This window comes from Pinus tabuliformis, chromosome 4_1 (genome assembly GCF_031772625.1).
Source record: "Pinus tabuliformis cultivar Carrire ecotype Pingquan chromosome 4_1, CPIR1, whole genome shotgun sequence".
NCBI lineage: Eukaryota > Viridiplantae > Streptophyta > Pinopsida > Pinales > Pinaceae > Pinus > Pinus tabuliformis.
In genome coordinates this window covers 430,654,554-430,677,450 of record NC_142303.1, presented here as the reverse complement: position 1 = coordinate 430,677,450, position 22,897 = coordinate 430,654,554, and the positions used below count along the sequence as shown (strand labels likewise).

The window sequence follows — 22,897 nt, the reverse complement described above, 5'->3', positions numbered from 1 at the left end:
CAGAGTCAAGAAAGGCCAGCATATGTGACGCAGATGATCTAAGGGCTGACGCAGAAGCTCCAAAAGTTGCGAGAGGCTAACAAAGCTAACACAGGGCCAAGAGGCAGCGCTGGGAGGATTTCCTGGGACAGACTAGGAGCTAGTGAGCCGGATAGGGTGACGCAATCCCTATCAGAGTGACGCAGAGCAGTAAAAGCTACAATTGTTGTTGTGGGATCATTCATCCGGTGATTAATTAGCCGGAATATCTGTCTCCGAGAAGAGGTACTATTGTCGAGGGCATTCTCTATTGGGTGAGCCATTTCTGGCACCCTGGTTGTATTCTGAAAACGGCATAATAATAAAACCCTCTTAATAGTTGCACCGGTTTTCCTGCATTGGGTTTTTGGTCCAAAAATAACAATGTCACTTGTGTGCTTGTTTTCTTTCAGTTGATGATCTATATATGTTGATATTGTACTTGTGTTTATTTTTAGTATTTACATGGTAAATAACTTGTTAAGTAATTAAACAAGTAGGGAGAAATAAACCATAGATAGTACAGGAAGAATTTCTAACGGGTTAAACTTAGAAATTCCAACATGGTATCAGAGGGTCGTTGCAAATCACAGGAAAACTGAAGGCATCAGCCGAGCAAAGCATTTGCAACAGATTCAGTTGTCCCGAGTGAGAGAGTTGATCCTTGCAAAAAGTGACAGAGGAAGGAATGACGCAAGGGGACTGTGTCATCAGTCTGGGCCAGAGAGAGCCAGCGCAGAGGCTGAGGGAGACAAAATCAGGCTCACGCAGAGGCCAGGAGGGATGACACAATTGGTTGAGGGAGCTGATTTGCTAAAGTCGGGATTGCGCAGAGCTAAGTGGCTCAATCCTTCAGTTGTTGGGGCATAGGAGGCTATGGGTAGTTTGCGAAGCAAAGCTGATGGGGCACTGTGGTCAGAACAATACCTAATAAGGCAAGACCAAGGTGGAGGGAGTTGTTGCCGAGAGGGATTTCTAGCCAAGGAATTTGGATCAGTGTTGCAATTGCACGGACGATCGAAGAGGGGCAACTTGATGTTGGCAGAACGATTTTTAGAGAACTTCCAGACGGGAAGTAGAGAGACTCGGAGGAGTCGAACCGAGAACTTCTAGACGGGAAGTAGAGAGACTCAGTAGGGGTCAAACCAAGAACTTCCAGGCGGGAAGTAAAGAGACTCGGAGAAGTCAACAGTGAAGAGCAGAGAGACTCAGCAGAAGTCGAACCAAGAACTTCCAGGCGGGAAGTAAAGAGAGTCGTAGGAGTCAACAGTGAAGAGCAGATAGATGGTCATGAATGGGTTGAGGGATCAGGATAGGCTGGACAAAGCGTCCAACTTTGTGGTCTGGAAGGCCAAGATCCTATCCATTCTAGATAGACATCGCATCAAGGTCTTCGCCTTGAGTGATGACGATTGTGCCATGAGGGATCATGTGCCACTTGAGGAGAAGTGGGGAGACATCGAGCTGTAGTCAGACAGACTACAGGCGATGAGGGGCAGGATTCCTGAGGTACCCAACCTCTTGGATTATACCTTGCTAAGGGAGCCCCGAAGAGGAGTAGCAGGATTGGCAAATGTGGGTAGAGACGGATGTGGATGAAGCGGCAGAGAGTGTTACAGTGCAGGAGTCCTCGAACAGCGCAAGGCTAGCAGGCTACGACAGTGCGAGGCACGGGAATGTTGCACCAGTGTTTTACTGGTTCAACTTAAATGGATTACGAGTCAACAGGTGAAACCCCTGCATCTTCATAAGAATGGGTGCTCCCATTTCAAGCACAGTCAAAATGTAGCTAGCTCGGAAAAACGTTCAGTAGTATGTACATAATTGCTGCTTTAACTTAAACTGGCTCTGCTCCTACCTTGACTTCTCCCGTTGCTTGCTTCCCTGCTGCTGGTGCTATTTCTCTAACTGGGTAAACTATAGCAGCAAAACTGGTGCGGGCATGGGCTCCAATCCAATATAGGCTTTTCACCATATGACCAAGGCTACATATAAGAATCCACTGACCAGGGTATCGCTTTCCGCCTAGTTCCTCGCTTTATACTTATGAGCCTGTGCTGGTCCCGTACTCCGTTTATTCGCCACCAGCTCTCCGCCTTTCTATGACGTTCCGCCGCCTTCAGGATGCAGATATGATTAGCCGACAACGGGATGGCACAGAGGTGTGCAACTGTGCGAGATGTAGGGAGTTGTTGCAGCAGCGCAGAGGTCAGTAGAGGGAGCACTTGTTAGCTGCAAAGGAAGCTTCAGCATCAGGAGTGTCTCAAGCCTGACAAGGATGTCAAAGTTGGGTGGATCAGTTACTTACTTCTTGGTAACTGACTTGCAGTGCAGCAGTTAGCAGTGGCAGTGCAAATGCAGTGTTGGGAGTATGGAACAATGCAAATGCAGTGTTGGGAGTATGGAACAGCAACAGCACGGATGCAAAGGGAGTTGCAATACGGATGCAACAGTGGCAGAGGGAGCTATCGTATGGATGCAACAATGGCAGTGGCAGTGGCAGGGACATGGGCAGCAGTACAAGATGCAGCGGTGCAAATGATGTTGGACGGGGAGGCCTAGCATCAACACATGGACAGGTGTTGGATAATCAGGGTGATACTCAGTGAGGAGTATTACTAGAGCACAGTCCTCACTAAGAGGGAGTGTGGATTTGGAGTAGCATCAGATGTGCTCTAGCCATGAAAATTGGTGGAGAGGCTAAAGCACATTAGATCTCCAAGACCCAGAAAGGGTTTGGGCAGATTCTAACCAGTTTAGGAGATATTAAAATAATTAATATTTTTAATGGAGTTCCTAAGTCTAAACTTAGGAAAAATAAAATATTAATGGGTATTAATATAAAACTGGGTTAGAATGTTCCAAAATTCATGGATCAAGCCAAATCTAATCTTAGCCATTGAATAGAGATTTAATCTCAGTCGTTGATGAACCGACGAGAAAAGTATAAGAGGAGGCTTGAGGGTTAGTTGGAGAACTCACCAGAGTGATCAGTCATTCTATTCTCTAGAGCAAGGTTTGCTAAGAGAGATAAAATCAGTGATCAGCAGCGTGGGGCAGTGAATACATAGAAGAGAGGCAGAGTTGGTACCAGAGAGAGCGCAAAGCCCGAATAGGTTGATGCATAGGCAACTGGGGGCAACGCAAAGACATCCAAGAGTTGTGCAGAGCCAGGAGAGGCCAGCTTGTGTGATGAAGAGGGTCTAAGGGCTGACGCGGAAGCTCCAAAAGTTGCGCAAAGGCTGGCAAAGCTGACACAGGGACAAGAGGCAGCGCTGGGAGGATTTCATGGGACAGACTGGGCGCTGGTGAGTCGGATAGGGTGTTGCAGTCCTTATCCGAGTGACGTAGAACAGTGGAAGCCGCAATTGTTGTTGTGGGATCGTTCATCCAGTGATTAATCAGCCGGAATATCTCTCTTTGAGGAAAGGTACTACTGCCAAGGACATTCTCTGTTGGGCAAGCCATTTTTGGCACTCTGATTGTATTCTGAAAACTGCATAATAATAAAACCCTCTGAATAGTTGCACCAGTTTTCCCGCATTGGGTTTTTCCAGGGACATTGGTCCAAAAATAACAGTGTCACTTGTGTGCTTGTTTTCTTTCAATTGATGATCTGTAGATGTTGATATTGTACTTGTGTTTATTTTCAATATTTACATGGTAAATAACTTGTTAAGTAATTAAACAAGTAGGGAGAAATAAACCAAATAGTACAAGAAGAATGTCTAACTGGTTAAACTTAAAAATGCGGCCTGATGGGACAGGCTCCTTTTGACCCTGGTCAACATTGATCAAACTTCAACGACAGAACAGTCAACACAGGTCAAAGGCGGTCTAGCTGCTTCAAAATTTCGTCCTTCCTTCTTTACTAAATTTTACCTCCTTAATCAAATCCAAAACCCAAGAAAATTCCCAATCATCAAAAGTCAAAGATACCAAAGAGAGAAGACAAAGATGCCTCCAAACCCTCGCATATGTGAAAAGAAACAGTCTGTTCTAGATATGTACAACCAACCAAATGAAGAGGGAGAGAGGAATGTGTGTTGTATGATGTCCAAATGAGGCATGAGGGTACGTATATTTATGTCACTTGAGGGTTTTGTCCATGAGATGTATCACTTGTGTGAAAATTCCAATATCGAAATCCTATTGCAACAACTGGTATTATTTATCTTAACTAATAAATTGATTATTCAGTTTATTGCTACAGCAACATCGAAATAAACACACTGCGACCTTCACAAATAAAACAGTGGAAATAAAATAGCGCTAAAAACTGAGAAAATTCTAGCACACACACAAATTGACATTGTTATTTTTGGACAAAAGTCCCCGGAAAACCCCAATGCGAGAAAACAGGTGCAACAGTTGAGGGTTTTATTATTATGCAGTAGTGAGAAATTCTAAGTACAATTGAATGTCGAAATCTGAAAATCCTACAAAGATAAAATACTAGCAAGATCTACAGGGAATCCCCGCCACAACTTGCCTTCAGAAATTCGACCCTCTGACCCTCTATGTGAGCCTCTGCGCTACCAGCTGGTAGTCTAGCCTCAAAGTGGTCTCTGATGAAGTCGTTATGCCTTCTATTGACTGGAAAGATGCTTCTCTAACACTCTGGGACTCTTTCCCGACCTCTGCAACTGAAGACGTCTCTCCCTTTCAGCAAATCAATCTTGCCTCTAGAGGCTATTGCGTTGCCCCAGTGTCAACCTCTCTATGGCTCTTCTGCCTCTCTGGAAATGCACTCGCTGAATCTGGAATGCCTCCTCCAACCTCACTGTCTCTACCCCTCTCACACTGCTTCAATCTCTAGCTCTCTCCAGCAACTGACTGCTCCTACTCTGGAAATTGATCTGCCAATAAATCGAACTGCAGAAGTGTCTCAAGTGTCTTCTCCATCACCACATCAACCTCCTCTTATAATCCTTTGTTGGAGCACCAACGGCGAAGATCAAAACTTCATCAAGGCTAGGATCATCTCGGGATCGATCCGGGTGAGTTCCTAGATGATTCTCACCTTGACTTAATTAATATTGATTAATTAATCATATTCCCTAAGTTTATACTTAGGAAATATTTAAAAATTGGTTAATAATCTAACTAAGTCATTTCTAGGCGAAATTTCCAAAATGATTTATGGGTTTTGGAGATCTCGTGTATTCTTGCCTCTCCACCAAATTTCGTGGCTAGAACACATCCAATGCTACAAAAACTAACACTCCCTCTTAGCGAGGAATGTGTTCTATTGTTGCACTCCCTGCCACAACACCATGTCTCTGCATCATTTGTTGTCACGTTGATGATGTTTGGTTGTTAATGCCCACCAACTATTGTGCAACTCTGATATACTCTGCATCTGTGTTGCTTTTGACGTTGCCAAACTACTGCCAAAACTACATCTGCATTGCAACTCCCTCTCATCTCTTGTTGCTCCAACTGCAACATCTGCAGTAGAAAAGCATCTAAAATATTGAATCAACTGTGTTCAGTATGATGCATTTGTCTCCCAAGTCTCTAACTACTACTAGCATCTGCACTGCCACTGAAGAATCTGCGTTGCTTCCAACTTTGCACTGAGCTACCTGTTGTCATTTGTCACTCTGGTACTAACTGCATCAACTGCCACTGATCCATCCTGCCACTGAATATTGTGGGCCCCCGTAGCCAAGTAATGATCCATGAGGTGGACTCCTCAAGGATCCTGCCGATCTGTAGTGCAATAAGTAGCAACCAATTGTCGGAGAGCTAGAGATTGAAGTTGTTGATCTATCTCTTCTTCTAATTTGTGCGCTAGTTGCATAACATTTGGTATCAGAGCTTTGGATCCTAGGGTTTCGCTACTTCAAACAGGTCATCGTGGCATTTTCACTATAGCTTCTTTTTCTACAAAGCTTCAGAAGTTGAAATTAAAACCCATTTGAGTTGAAATCTGGTGAACCTCTTGTACAAATTTCAGATCTTGTTTCACTATATTTTCAAAGATATGATACGAGGAAGTTAGGGTTTTTGCAAGCTCCAGAATTCAATCTCAAACAGGTGACCTTGGGAAAATCTTCGTAACTTTCTCTCTGAGCATCGGATTCAAATTTCGTAAAAGTAACAGAAAGAGGACAGATTGTAGTTTGTTGGGTACCGTTTTCAAGGAAAAAGGTCGAAACAGTGACACGTGGCACGTCGTACAAGTTCGCTCTACTGAACCAGTCTATAATCAAGTCATCGAGGGAGATTGTGCATAACTCTTTCTTGAAGAATCCAATATCGATCAGACTTGCGGGGTTGTAAAGAGGACTCAGAGAGCTACCACAAGGAGAAATTTCAAAAATTGGAGATCCAAAATTACAGAGTTAAAATCGTTTCAGTATCGAGCTCCTAAAAGCAAGAAAAAGAATGACTCGAATCAAGAAAATATAACCACCTAGTAAGTAAAATTGGATGGATGATTTGAAGAATACAATAGAAGATAAGATAAATGGTTTTATCTATGGCATGGAAGCTAATATCGATGGTATAGAAGCAAAATTGAAAGGCGACATTGAAGATTTGAAGAAAGACATGGAACGTTCGCAGGAAGGTTGGACAAAGTTGCTACAAGAAAGGCATCTTAATGACGAAAAGGTAGTAGAGTAAACTCATGATGAGAACAAAAGTAATGTTAATCATGATTTCATAGAATCTAACGTTGGATTGAAGACCCACCATATTCCAAAGATCAATATGAGGAAGTCTGATGGCAAGGATCCTATAACATGGATACTACAAATGGAGCAATATTTTGATCTCCAAAATCTGCAAAACACACAAAAGGTATGTATTGCAAGTTTATATTTAGAACCCAATCAGTTTGTATGGTATCGATGGTTTTGCTCTCATAAACAAATTGTCACTTGGTCAATATTTACGGAGGAAATTATACAGCACATTATGAGGATATAAAGAGAAACACCTTTTTTATCCAATTGATAAATCTCAAACCAAAAGTTCAATGGCAGAGCACATGGACAACTTCCAAAAATTGAATATAAGGGGGTAAATGATATTTCGGAGTAGGGGACGAAAACCTAAGGTTACAGGCTATTACAGAGGTTGTTCTCCGTGGAAGGACGCAAAGGAGGGAACTCCATCCCTCCTACAAATAGGTTGCGGCTAGCAGAGGCAAAAAACCAATGGAAAATGTTAGAGAGCCTTCAGAAGGAGGGAAAAGAAAGAGTGAAGAGGAATAAGATGGAACCAAGTCAAGGGAGCATAATGGCACAAAGGAAAATGAGGAAGAAGACAAGGAGCAAAGAACAAAAGACAAAGCACACATGGGACCATGTAAACCCAAAGCAGCGGTTACTCCCAGAGTTATTTTAAATGATCTTGCGCTGCAGGCGCACAGCGACCACATGCAGACACATGCAATCATTTGTAAATTCACGGGTTTATAGCCCACTGAAAAAGCCTTACAAACGTGGATTAAATACCATTGGAAACCAAAAGGCAACACTGACCTACATTTTGGGTCCAAGGGTTTCTTCACTGTGGTATTTGCAAATACTGAAGACAAGGACAGTGTGCTTGAAGGAGAGCCCTACTTTTATGCTACAGCAGCCCTCTATATGCGACCATGGACCATGAATCTTGTTCCGAAACGTGAAACTTTTACATTGGTCCCCGTTTGGGTAAGACTCTACTCTCTACCTCTTGATTACTGGCAAACGAAATCCTTATCTGCCATTGGAAATAAGTTAGGACGTTTTGTCAAAGCTTCTGAGGCCTTTAGAAGGGGAAAGTATACTTCCTTTGCTAGAATATGTGTGGAGATGGATCTCTTTGGAGCTCTGCCGGATGAGGTTATCTTGGAAGTATTTGATGAAGAATGGGTACAAACAGTAGATTATGAACATATTCCTTTCAGATGTCACAAATGCCACGAGCATGGGCACCTGTTCAGAGATTGCCCTCTTAATAAAATAGAAAATAAAAGCAAAACTGACACAATGAAGGATTATTAAAGCTTCCACAAGGTGGCACATAAAGGAAAAGGAGGCAAAAGAGGGCCAAAGACACATAAATCTGAAGGGCGACAAGCTAGCCAAAACAGGTTTCAAGTTCTCGAAGAGGATGAAGGTATAACAAAAGCAGATCAGGCAAAGGGAGGAGGTCCAGTGGAGGAGGGGAAAGAAGCAGTTAGTGAACAAACACAAGATAATAACAAACAGAAGGAAACTATGATGAATGATGCAGAAATGCAGATGGACCATGAAATGACCGAGAGTGAGATGGAAATGGAGGACCATGAACTACAGGAAATTCTTGAGAAAGAGAACCTAGATTTGGAAGGTTTCTTGAATCAAGGAACCAGAGAAGGGTTAGACTCGTTACCTCCAGAGGTGTTCAATAGAGTTCAACCGCTGTTTATGTGGAAAACCCAGACTAAAGGTGTGGAGAGACAAAGAATGATAGGCAGGGCAACGAAGGAGTGAAAACAATTAAAACCACACCAGGACTAGCACCCAGAAACCCAGGAAAGAAAAGAGGCAGAAAAAAGCAAAATGAGCTATTGATGGAATGTGGAAAGCTAATGATAGATTCAGGTAAGATGAAAGACCTATCCAATTACTCCTTTACTAATCTTTAATTATGAAGTTCACTTCTTGGAATATCAGGGGTCTAGGTAGTAAAAGAAAACAAAGATTACTAAGTAACAGAATGAAACAAGCAGCTCCGGATGTGATCTTCATCCAGGAAACCAAGTGTTCCATTCAGAAAATAAAAGATATCCATAGTAAATGGCTCAATAGATTTGAGTTTCTGGAAGTCAAAGCAGAGAATACAGCAGGAGGTATACTCACTCTTTGGAACCCACAAAAAATTGGCATAATAGATGCTGAGGCATCTAGGGATTATTTATCTGTGGTCATTCAACCTGTGGGAGACAAGGAAACCTACTTGGTAACGAATGTGTATGGCCCGCAAAGAATGGATGATAAACTTAGATTTCTAAATTCTCTGGAGAATCTCAAAGACAGATATGCAGGAATACCCTGGATCTTGGGGGGTGATTTCAACTTGATCAAATCACTTTCGGAGAAAAATGGGGAACCAGATTTCTAGGCAAAGACTCTTCGGCATTTCAAACCTTTATCGATAAGATGAAGATAGTGGACATTGTAACGAGTAATGGTATCTTTACTTGGAACAATAAAAGAGGAGGAGAGTCTCAAGTGGCGTCAAAATTAGACAGATTCATAATCTCAGAGGATCTTATGCTCAATGACAAGGAAATGGTAGCAAGAGTTCTCCCCTTTGGAGGCTCAGATCACTAGCTGGTTCAACTGGAGGTTCAGGGCATTGGTAACCCCAGGAACATACCTTTTCGATTTGAGAACATCTGGCTTTCCCACCCAGATTTCATCAACAACATAGCCAAATGTTGGTCAGAAGATTTAAACATTCAGGGCACCAGAATGTTCCTTCTTCAAAAAAGACTCGAACACATCAAGCTCCGACTTAAAGATTGGAACAAGAATGAATATGGCCATATTTTTGGGGAGAAAAAATCTGTTTAAGGTAAAATGCAGGAACTCAACCAAGCCCTCATCACGGAGGGCTTTGATAAAGTCAGAAGTGATCAAGTCACCAAATATCATCAAAACTGGAAGAATTTATGTAATCAAGAGGAAATATTCTAGAGACAAAAATGTAGAGTTCAATGGCTAAAAGAAGGAGAATGAAACACTAGATTTTTCCACAAATCCACCATGGCGAATAGAGCTCATAACAGGGTTTCTTTGATCAAGGACGAAGGAGGAAATCTTCTCAATTCTCAGGAAGAAAGAGAAGCAATTCTAGTTCAGCACTTTCAAAGCATAGCACAGGAAACCTATTATGATAGAGAACACTCCATCAGGGACTTCACTAAACATACACCCAGGCTGGTTTCTAGAGAGGATAATTTCAACCTTCATAGGCCAGTGACTGAAGAGGAGGTAAGTGGGGTACTCAAAGAAATGCAGAATGGTAAGGCGCCAGGCCCGGATGGTTTCAATGTCGATTTCTTCAAAGCATCCTGGAGTATTGTCAAACAAGATATTATGAATGTAGTAGAACTGTAGAAGACTCCAGAATGAACAGAACTATTTTAAAGGCTTTGAACACCTCTTCTATAGCCCTAATCCCTAAACAGGAGTTGGAATAAAACCCCTGATAGGTTCAGGCCAATTGCTTTGTGTAATGTGGTTTACAAAATTATATCAAAAGTTGTAGCCAATAGACTCAAACCCCTCCTTCTTACCCTATTTTCTGTCGAACAATCAGGATATGTGGAAGGAAGGCAAATTCTTAATAACATCATTCAAGCACATGAAGTGGTTCACTCTCTAACTAGAAAGAGAAAGGCTGGAATGGTCATGCAATTGGACATAGCCAAAGCTTATGATAAGCCGAATTGGACCTATATCAGGAAAGTTCTTATTGCTTTCGGGTTTGATCACAATTGGTTGAGGTGGATCCTGGCTCTGGTTACTTCTTCCAGCTTTTCAATTCTGGTCAATGCTTCTCCCTCAGAGACTTTTATTCCTTCTAGAGGCCTTAGGCAAGGTGACCCACTCTCTCCCTTTCTCTTCATCCTCATGATGGAAGGACTGGGTAGGTCTATCAAGCATGCAAAAGAAGTTGGCAAAATCAAAGGTCTCCAACTCTCTGACAATGGACAGGCCTTGACTCATCAACAATTTGTTGATGATACCATGTTGCAAGGAATCCCCAGAGTCAAAGAAGCTCTTGCGTACAAACAAATACTCAGTGACTTTGCCATGGCTTCAGGTATGGAAGTTAATCTCTCCAAATCTAAGATTTTTTTTCCTTCAATACTAATATTGCTATTCAGAGGAACATATCTAGAATTCTGGGCTTTCAAAGAAATTCTCTCCCCCTCATAATATCTAGGAATTCCTCTAACTAATAAACCATTACACAAGAGCATATGGGAGCCGGTGATTAATAAATTGCAAGATAAAACCAGGAAATGGACTATGAGATCCTTGAACTTGGCTGGTAGGTTGGTGCTCACAAAGGCTATACTTCAATCAATCCCATTCTTTATGTTTTCAGCTCTCCCAGCTCCTAAAGAAGTCCTGCATCAATTCAGAAACATACAAAGAGACTTTCTTTGGGGTAAGGGGGAAGAAAGGAAGAAATGGGCCTTAGTAGCCTAGGAAAAAGATCTGCAAACCCAAAAACCACGGGGGTCTTGGATTGGACGATCCTGAGATTCTAAGCAAGGTTTTAGGGGCAAAATTATGGTGGCGCTGGATAAAAGAACCAGAGGCTCAATGGGCAATCATTTGGAAAGAAAAATATGCTAGCTCATGGCAAGATAATGACCACATAAGGATGGATGGTAATATAAAGGGATCACACATTTGGAATAAATCTTGGGAAAACAAGGGCTTAGTTCAAGATAACAGCTTCTGGGAAATTAGAGAGGGAGACTTAGCTTTATTCTGGGAGGACAGATGGCAACAAGAACCTATTCTGTTAAAAGAGGATCTGGAGGACCTCAAAGCAGAGGCAGATACTAAGGGGCTTTCCAAGGTTAAGGATTTTTGGGATCAAAACAACAGTATAGGGAAATGGAGAAATTGGAGGAAATTTGATTTCAGAGATGACAGCCCCCTGAAAGCTAAGACTGAGATACTAATGAAAGTGTTAGAACAAAGGAAAATTCTAGTATCAAGGGGGCATGACTAGCTGAGATGGGGCAACAATAATGAAGGTACCTTTAAGCTCAAGGAAGTAAAACTCATACACCTTGAGGTAGATTCCCTCCGGATAGGATTTGGCAAAACCTATGGAGGCATCAAGGTTGGATGAAAATTAAACTCTTCATGTGGTTGGTTCTGCATAGGAAGATTCTAACCTGGGATAACATTCGGAAGAGGGGTCTACTGGGGCCATCCAGATGCCAGCTCTGTGAAGCTCAAGAGGAAAGAATGGAGCACCTTCTCAACACCTGCATTTTCACTTCCAGGTTATGGGATTCTTTTGCCTCGATCTTCCAACAGTCTGACAGGGACTATGGGTTTATTATCAATACCCTTATCAACTGGAGAAGGAACTTTTCGGATAACGAAGTTCTTGGTTTAGGTTGGGCCCTTACACCAAGCTTCATTATTTGGAATGTCTGGAAAGAAAGGAATAATAGAATCTTCAAGAATGTTAAGAAACCTTCCCATTACCTTCATGATCTGATCCTAAAACAACTTAAGAAGACGGATGGCTCTAGAGTTCGAAATCTCCCTACGAATCCATCTTCTGCAACAGATTCGAGGATTCTCTGTCAGCTAGAGTTGAAGGGACTTTTTCATCAAGGCTTGGATAGGAAAGTTTCAATTTTGGATCCTGAGCTAGATTTCTAGCATCCTCCCCCTAAGGGTTTTCTGAAATTCAACATTGATGGTGCTTCAAAAGGTAATCCGGGCACGGCCAGCCATGGAGGGGTGTTAAGGGATGAAAATGGAAATATTTTGTTCATCTTCTATTGCCATTTAAGAAGAGCCACCAACAACATGGCGGAATTAATGGCAATGGAGCACTGATTAGAGTTCCTGGTTCAGGATAACCGCCAAAATGTGATCATTGAAGCTGATTCAGAGTTAATCATTAACTCGATCAAGAAAATCAGCTGAGGTACGAAGCCAGAAAAAGCCTCAAGAAACTAGAGGCTGATACAGGTCTTTCAACGGATACACAATCACCTCCAGAGCTTGAGAACAGTCGGGTTTATTCATGTGCGAAGAATGGCCAATAAACTGGCAGATTTTATGGCCAATCAAGGAGTGATCTGCACAGATAATAGAGTGGCAACGAACTAGCAAGAGCTACCTCAAAATAGATTAAAAGCGAAGTGTCAAGACCAAGCAGATGAAGATAAGACAGTGTTTCTGAATAGAGACATGGAGGCGAGGTACAAATGACTAGCAGTTTTTTGTTTAGTTGTTTGTTCATAGTCAGGTCTTTTGCCGGTTGCTTGCAGTGGTCAACCCTCGCATCCCAGATTAATATGTTCACTGCAGTTTCTAATTGCAACAGCGCAAGCGATTTGGCTTTTTGGATAACAAACTGGATGGTGGTTGATTCAAGTTACATTGGTTCTAGAAGGGCAGACGCAGCGAGCGGTCAGGAGCTGGGAACTCTCGGAGGCCACGAAAACAGCGGTTTTTCCTCTTTGTTCGCTTTTCCGTGGCCTAAGCGGTTTTCCGGTGATCGCAAGCCGAGCAAGCGAGAAGCGATTTTTCTCTTTCGGGAGCGATTCCATTTAGTGTGTTCCACATGGCGGTGGGGTTAGGAGGAATACTGCCCTCATCGCATGCTATTGTTCGTGAATCTAGGCGGGTGCGATACGATCCCCAACCGTAGGATCTTGCGAGGCAGATCTACAGATGTGATTGTTCGAGCATGTTGGTGGGCCCTCTAGGTAAAAGTCGTACTGCTTAGCATAGCGATTTTAGACATAGCCGTTGGATCGAGCGGGGAGGTTCAACGGTTGAGATTAAAGAAGCAAGTTAGGAAAATGGCGAGAAGCAATTTGTTCTTGGCAGGAGGAGGCTTATCGCTCATTTCTCTGATTGGCGAGTTAGGGAGTTGTGCGGATATGAAAACTTTAAAGTTTGGCACTTCTTTTCCTCTTCGGGTCCGTAACAAGATTCTTGTAATTTTCTTTAGAGAGTTGTTAGGTTTGGTTGTAGGGGGCGAGGCTTTGGCCTTGGGCCCGGTTACAGGTTTTGCTAGGTTCTCTCCTTGGTCCACGTCCCATCGAGATTGGTTGTATTTTATGTACTTTAGTTGATGATTAATGAATTAGAAGGTCTGACTCTTGCATTAGCAAAAAAAAAAGATATTTCGGAGGAGCATAGGATTGATGTTTTCATAAGGACTTTATTGGATAATACCCAATATCAGGTTCGTCTTTGGGAGCTTGATTCATTAGAGTAGGCATTCAAGGTGGCCAAAAAAGTGGAAAGCAAAATTATGGCAACAAGGAAGTCTACCACTCACAACTATAAAGACGGAAGTGTTGTTGCTCCTAGCCTTGGACAACCTACAAGGTTGACACTACAACAGTTGGAGGAAAAAAGGAGCAAAAGGTCTCTGTTACAGTTGTAATAGTAAATACACTATAGGTCATAAGTGTGTTGAGAAGAAATTATTTTACATCTATTGTGAGGAGGAAGAAAAGGAACAAGAAACGTCAAAAGAAGAGGATATACACCAGGAACCAACCCTCGAGAGAGAAGAAATGAATCCGACCATATCTTGTAATGCATTGGCACTTTATGGATATGATCCACCATCCATCACATCATCTTTAAGAGAATATTATAAGGTTTAAGCAGTGGAAGATCACATCGAGCATCAACAACAAGCTCTCCAACTCTTAAAGGATAACCTCACTTTGGCGCATAATTGAATGAAAAAACATGCAGATCAACATCACAGTGAAAGAAGTTTTGATGTAGACGATAGGGTATTACGCAAATCAACATCGCAGTGAAAGAAGTTTTGATGTAGACAACTGGGTATTACGGCTACAGCCATACAAACAAATGTCCCTCAAGCAAGCTAAGAAGAATAACAAATTATCACCAAAGTACTATTGTACTTTCAAGGCGCTGCAAAAGATTAATACTATGGCATACAAATTAGAACTTCGTGCATCTGCCCGAGTGCACCAAGTTTTCCATGTTTCATGCTTAAAGAAGGTTATAGGTGACAAGCTCCCAGTTCAAACAATATTGCAAGAACTTGACGAGGAAGGAAAAATCATATTGGAACCTGAAGCAGTCACGAAAACAAGAACCTGACAGCTACGAAATCAATCAATTTCAGGTATCTCATCAAGTCGAAGAACTTACCTGTTGAAGATTCCACATGGGAGGATGAGAATTTTATAAAAAAGCATCCATAACTACTCAAGCGTTGACGACAACACCTTTTTGAAGGAGAGGGTCATGTAAGGTCCTTATACTACTAGTGTAGCCCCTTATTATTATCAGTGCAACCCCCTTATTGTATTATTGTTCCCCATAGAAGCCCACTATTGTTATTGTTGTGCCCTTGCAATATTATTATTATGTAGACTCTGATTATATTGTGACACCTTAGACTCCTATATATAGAAAGGAGGTCTTGTCATTTGTATCATCCAAGAATTGTTCATTTGTGTAATGTAAAGGAGGTTGCCCCCTCGAAAAGGCTAATTTTGAAGTTGTTGATCTATCTCTTCTTATCATTGATGAAGTCGTTTTGCCTTCTGTTGACTGGAAAGATGCTTCTCCGACACTCTGGACTCCTTCCCGGCCTCTGGAACTAAAGTCGTCTCTCCCTCTCAGCAAATCGATCTTGCCTCTAGAGGTTGTTGCGCTGCCCCAATGTTAGCCTCTTTATGGCTCTTCTTCCTCTCTGCAAATGCACTCATTGGATCTGGAATGCCTCCTCCAACCTCACCGTCTCTGCCCCTCTCAAACTGCTTCAATCTCTAGCTCTCTCTCCAGCAACTGATTGTTGCTACTCTGGAAATCAATCTGCCAAGAAATTGAACTGCAGAAGTGTCTCAGGTGTCTTCTCCATCACCACATCAACCTCCTCTTATAATCCTTTGTTGGAGCACCAACGGCCAAGATTAAAACTTAATCTATGGCTACGATCATCCCCAGATCGATCTGGGTGAGTTTCTCGATGATTCTCACCTTGACTTAATTAATACTGATTAACTAACCATATTCCCTAAGTTTAGACTTAGGAAACATTTAAAAATTGCTTAATAATCTAATTAAGCCATTTCTAGGCGGAATTTCCATAAACGATTTCTGAGTTTTGGATATCTCATGTATTCTAGCCTCTCCGACAAATTTCATGGCTAGAACACAACATCTGATGCTACAAAAACTAACAATTTGACCCAAGGTCGACCTTGACAATTTTCAATTTGTGGGCTTTGGCCTCAAAAATCCATTTCCCCTTGACCGATTTGAGTAAACTTTAGGTCAATTTTGGTCCTCTCAAAAAGAGAAATTCAAAGCAATGATTATCTCCATCAAATGAGTTGTCCAAAGTGGAATTTGACCCTACTTGGTCAGATATTGGTAGGTTGAACTATCCCTAGATGAGAGGGAGTGTTAATACCAATATCTAACCATCAATCATCATGCCATCCGATCATCATGTACCATCTTTGTTTGTCTCTAATCATCTCATGTTAAACATTCTCGAATCTAAAAAAGATGAAATATTGCAGGGGGGCTCCAACTATCTCCTAGAATCATCATCATCATCATCAGGGAGCCAATGGGCGAGACCAACCTACCCCAAGCATAGGGATCACACTTTATCCCCAAATCCCTACCAATAGGTGAGATCAACGTAAGGATCATACTATACCCTATTATCCCTGATCATCCATCTTAACCATAAAGAGTTAGATGGTAGAACACATGCATCCACCAACTTGGGTGAGATCCATCTTCTTCAAGCGGTAGGGATCACACTCTATCCCATGTCTCGTAACCCATTAACAAGATGGGAGAGGTTATCCCACAGAGTGGGCAGGACACTAACTGGGGCATACTCTGACTAGGGGAGATCCCAGGTCTCAACATCTTATCGGTCAGAGGTCTCTCATCCCCATGAGCCCTATAGCTCCATTCCACACCCTAGGAGCTCAACCAGGGGGGAACAGCACTGCTTAGTGTTCTTGATCAGTTAGGATCCTTATTTGAAAGGGTCATCTCAACCAGTCCAAGCTACTCCCTAAAGACCAAGAACTTCCTTTTCAAAAAAGGCTTGGCGAGGATGTCGGTTATCTGCTCATCTGTTGAAATATGAAGGAGTCTCACGACTCCTCTCTGCACCATGTCTTGGATAAAATGATATATGATCTCTACATGCTTGGACTTGTCATGGAAAATAGGATTCTTTGACAAGCGAATCCCATTCTTGTTGTCACAATATATAACTGTCTTGTCCAGAACCTGCTCAAATAGCTCTCCAAAGAGCTTCCTCAACCAAACTGCTTCACAACTTGCAAGGCTAGCTGCAACATACTCAACCTCAGTAGTATTAAGGGCTGCAGATTTTTGCTTCTTGCTCATCCACGATATCATGGCAAATCCCAGACTAAAACAGCACCCGACAGTACTCTACCTGTTGGCAGCATTGCCAACCCAATCTGCATTTGTATATCCATGTAGTCTAATTTCTCCAACGGCATATCTCAGTCCAAGGTTAATAGTCCCATGCAAATATCTCAATACATGCTTAGCAATGACCCAATGTACATGGTGAGGATCGATCACAAACTATCTCAAGGTGTTAACTGCAAAACATATGTTGAGGCGAGTATTCACGAGAAACATCAAAGCACCAACCAATTGTCCATACTCAGAGGGATTTGCTAGGTCTGGTCCAACAGCCTCTCAACACATCTTTTTGAAATTCATCTCCATAGGTGTAGGCAAGGACTTACACTCAACCATGCCAAATCTTTCCACCAATTTTACAACATATTTTCCTTGTGAAAGCAAAATCTCGCCAGGCTTTTGCCATACTTCTAGTCCCAGTAAATAGTGCATCAAACCAAGCACTTTCATCTCGAACTCAGAAGCCAACTCCCTCTTACATTCTAGAATGAGATGGTCTGCACCTGTCATGAATAAGTCATCAACATATAATACCAAAATGAGAGGCATACCTTGGATCGTTTTGAAGTACAAGTTTGGATCAGCATTGCTCCATGTGAATCCCAACTTCATCAAGTAATTGTCGATAGGAGCATAATCAATCCATAGAGAGCTTTCTTCAATCGGCATACATGGGTCTTCTTGTCATGAACTTCAAATCCTGGAGGTTGTTCAACATACACTTCTTGAAGCAAACCATGTAAGAAAGTAGTCTTCACATCAATTTGATGAAGGGTCCATCCTTGACTTGTAGCAAGGGCTACTATCGAACGAATGGTAGTATATCAAGTCACCGGAGCAAATATATCATCATTAATCTTCTCCCTATTTTTGAGAGAATCCACGGGCTACGAACCTTGCCTTGTATTTTTCAATGCTTTCTCGTCCCCATGCTTGATCTTATAGAGCCATTTGGAGGTTACCACAGATCTTCCCTTCGGTCTCGGCACAACATCCCATACGTCATTTTTCATAATAGACTCATTCTTCGGCCAATTCATCCTTCCAAACTTGTTCCTTCACAGCTTCTTCAAAGGTACTAAAGTTCAACTTGAATCATATTACTCATAGCTACAACGTATGCTTGTTACATGCATGGCTTCTTGCTTTTCCTGAAAGTTCCACGAGCAACAGCATGTTTCTCGCATGGAGGAGGCTCTAGAGGGTCAATAGACTCCATGGGATCATCAACGATGTCCTTCTCAGATTCAAGCACAAAAAGACCTTCTAGAATATCCATATCAACACTTTTGTCTTTAGGAGGAGGAAGCGGAGGGAGGTCCCTTCCTTTTCTAAGGGCAACATCTTCATTGAATGTTACATCCCTACTAATTTCAACCTTCCTTTGACCAAAAATATATATTCTAAATTCTTTAGAATCTTCACTATATCCAACAAAAGTACTTTTGTTTTCGCTAGAGGGGAATGGTCTCCTTGTCTTTGTTCCACTAGCACACCCAGGGCATACTTCATCATGTTGAACTTGCACATCAGGGATCCCAAAGACCAACTTCTTCAATTTTGGAAGTGCATCATAGTGTAGATGGGCCAGCCTTCGATGCCACAACTTGCTTTGATGATTTGTATTATGGACCATAGCTAGAAGGGGTCTTCCATTGACTTTATAGTCCTTCAAACCTTGAATCCAATGTGAAGGCATTTCTCATATAGGATCCAAGAGGGCAAGTGAGTACTTTTCCTTTGATGAATGCAACCCTCATTCCTTTATCCTCCAAGGCAGATATCAATACCAAATTTTTCTTCAATCCCATCACATCATGAAGCAAAACAAATTCCCCAGAGTTCAAATGAAATTTGACAAAACCAAATCCCTTTACGGGATGAGTGGTATGCCCAAGAATAATGTTCAAATTGGTCTCCCTCTCTACCAAATTAGAGAGAACATCCTTATATCCAAAGAAGTGATGAGAGGCCCCCACTATCAACCAACCAACTATCCCAAGCAACCGAAGGAGATGAACTAGATAATGCGAAAATAAGAATATACACAAATTGATTAGTAGCATTACTTTCATATATGGAGTTTATAGACCTCTTTGGTGGATGATAGTTATCTTCACGATCATCAAGAGAGTCTCTTCTTCTTTTGTTTCTCCTTCCATCTCTTCTATCATACGACCTGTTGTTGTTATTGAAGCCACAATCATTGTTGTAGGACCTTGAAGAGTTTCTTCTTGGTGCATCTCTCTTTTCAGGACAATCTCGAGCATCATGACCCTTCCGATGACAATTGTAGTGTTATCTATCTCATCTTCTTGAGTCCTTGGAATCTCGATTGGATTGAGCAAGTTTTCTTGATTTAGATGGATTTCCCTTTCCTTTCTTTACATTCTTCTTCTTCCCTTGAGCAGCAAAGGCAGTGGGCTCTCCTTCATTTGGCCTTTGAATTCTTCCTCTTGATTGCATAGAGCAAGTAGCACATCAAAAGAAGGGAACTTTTCCCTATTGTTGATAGAAGTAATGAACATATCCCATGATGAAGGAAGGCCACTAAGGGTAGTCATCACCAATACCATGTCAAGTAAGATTTCTTGTGCAGTCTAAAGTTGGTTCCTAAACTCAGTGATTCTTATGAAGAAGGATTACACAATTTCTCCCTTATGCAACTTAGACTCCTTGAGTTGATTTTTCAATTCCATTATATGACTCAAATTGTTTAGCTCATACATGCCAACAATCTTATCGTACATTTCTTTGGAAGTCTTCAAGGATGAAATATAAACAAGTAAATGATCTCTAAAAGAATCAATAATGATCTTCTTAGCTTTAATCTCCCCTTTCTTATATTTGGACTTGACGGCTTGAGATGCATTTTCTGGTGGGGGTTGAGATCTTTCCTTCCACATACTCCAAAACATCAAACTCATCTAAGGTGACGTTGATCTTGGTCTTACATGCTGCAAATCCATATGAGTCAGCTAGCTTTTCATTAGCTTTGAAACAAGAGGTGGACATTTTTACAAAAAGATTTTCCCCTTTCAATCAGCTAAGAAGATGGATGCTCTTCCTTTGTCTCTTGGGTGTTCACCTCAACTCTGATACCATGTTAATTTTTCATCAATTGTTCTATGCTGCAACCATTACTTCAACAATATCCAATAGCATCCAATTTAACAATTTCCACTTCTTCAATTTAACCAATGACAATAGAATAATAATAGATAGAACAATTATTCCAATGCACAATGAAAGACAGCCAAGAGGCAAGAGACACAATATTTGGTCAATGACCACAAAAAACCCCACTAGGGAGAAAACCCTTGCAAATCTTCTTCTAATAGGTTGTCTTCAAATGTTCAGCAGAGAGAGTACATCATCCAAGTCAAAAGTCAAACTTTGACTAGCCAATATCCAATGTCAATATCCAATATGCCAAGAATCTATCCAAAATAGAGACAAGGGAGAGAGAGCCCCAACAAAAGTCAACTGTAATTCTGTTCAAGTCAATAGCAGTCAACAACAGCGCAGTCAGCCCCAACCAGTCAAGTCAACAGCAGTCAAAGCATGGACAAATCTGCTCCAATTTAATTCGATCAAAGCCCAGTCAATGCGGCCTCTTTTGCTGGTCAAGGATCAATCAAAATTGCTCCAAAAACTTCGATCAAACTTGGCCAGAGGACAGAGAAAATGTACATCTCTATTCTGTGGTCAAAACTGTACTCAACAGCAGTCAAATTCCTCAAAATGCATCGGTCTTAGAGCCCAAAAATGCAGCCTGGTGGGACGGACTTTCTCAAAGAAAATCAAAGTGAAAAGGCTCCTGTTGACGCTTGGTCAACGCTGGCCAAACTTCAACTGCAGAAAAGTCAATGCAGGTCAAAGGTGGTCTAGATGCTTCAGAATTTCATCCTTCCTTCTTTACTGAATTCGTCCTCCTTAATCAGATCCAAAACCCAAGAAAACCAAGCCAAACCAAATGCCCATTCATCAGAAGTCAAAGATGCATCCACACCTCCGCACATGTGAAGAAGAACAGGCTGCTCCAGATATGTACAAACCAACCAAATGAAGAGAGAGGAATGTGTGTTGTGTGATGTCCAAATGAGGTATGAGGACACTTATATTTATATGCAACTTGAGGGGTGCCATTTTGTCCATGAGATGTGTCATTTGACCCAAGGCCGACCTTGACAATTTTGAATTTGTGGGCTTGACCTCAAAAATCCATTTCTTCTTGACCGATTTGATTGAACCTTAGGTCAATTTTGGTCCTTTCGAAAAGAGGGATTTAATGCAATGATTATCTCCATCAAATGAGCTGTCCAAAGTGGAATTTGACCCTAGTTGCATAATTTAACACATAAAAATTCCAACAATGGTCATGGAAGAACAGGTTTGTTTCAGATGGAGAGGAGACGTCCCATAGAAGGTAATGTAAAGAACAGATTTATTATGTTTCAACTGTTGATAGCAACGAAAAAACAATGGCTCTCATCCAGCTGGTGAATCAATATTCAAACAGAAATCTGGTGATATGACTTGTTCTACATCAACCATGCCAAATACAGTCCATTTCCAACAGCTGATTGAACATACCTCTTATACATCTATCATGGGCCACAAATATCCTACTTGATCCAGATATTGTTTTTGTTTTGGACAAGCTAATCTATGCAATATGACCATTATGGGAGGGCGGTATATATAGTGATCACAATTACATTTATGCATACAATAATTGTACTTTTTTCAAAAAATAAAGTCATAATAATTGACTTGGGTAGGCAGTCTTTCTAATAAAGTGATGTAATGAAACAGGAGTTAAGTAATGTGCTCCTTCCTGACCTATGATTGCAACATTGCATCATTCAATAATCAAGCAATAATTCTCTTTTAATCTTTATCGTGTATTTTTCAATCCATGTTTCCTGATATAATATGTTTGTTTTGAGAAAACATTTTGCAAAAACACCTCCCTTTGTAATATTAACATTATAAATCCAAGCCTACAGCAAAGATTGAAGTTATCAGCAAGAGCAAGAAATGAATATTAGCTAAAAACAATAACAACTCACATAACCTTCTTTGCAAACAGGGAGATTGGCAAACCATAACCTCATGTGATCTTACACAATGTTTTATCCCAGAAAACACAGTTTTTTTATCATAATCTTTTGATATCTGATAGAAAAAACCTTCCCACTTTCTCATGTAAAAATCTGTTATGCATCAAAATGCAGAATCAGAACCTGTTTATAACAAGTTTCAACTACAGCATTAATACAGAAATTTAACTGCTCAAAAAGAACTGCATATTTGTCCTTCCAACCCCTGGATTCAAGTAATTAAAGTAACAAAAGAGACAGATAAAGCATGTAGAATTGTACAACCATGTGACAAAAGCATCAGAAATGGCATAATAGTGTAAATCCATCTTAACCCCAGATCTGTTAAACAGCAAGTGGGATAAAACATAACAAGGCACAAACCCATTGATGCTTTAAAGGTCCAAACTTCAAGTGAATCTATGCTAGTTTATTTTATTATTATTATTTTTGTCCATCCTTTTCTTTTTCTTTTTACCATTTCATGTCAGACAAAAAAAAATTATGTTTAATTTTATTAGAGTGACAGGCATACGTATGCATGTTACATATCTCATCCAACTGGGCTGTCAGAGCACCTCACTTCTC

General features: G+C 41.2%; 1 protein-coding gene across 18 annotated transcripts in view; it reads right to left on the bottom strand.

Moving 5' to 3' along the window:
• LOC149176135 (protein ANTI-SILENCING 1-like) overlaps positions 1-22,897 on the bottom strand; it is a 132,506-nt gene that overhangs the window by 90,462 nt on the left and 19,147 nt on the right. The gene's annotated exons all lie outside the window — the stretch shown is intronic.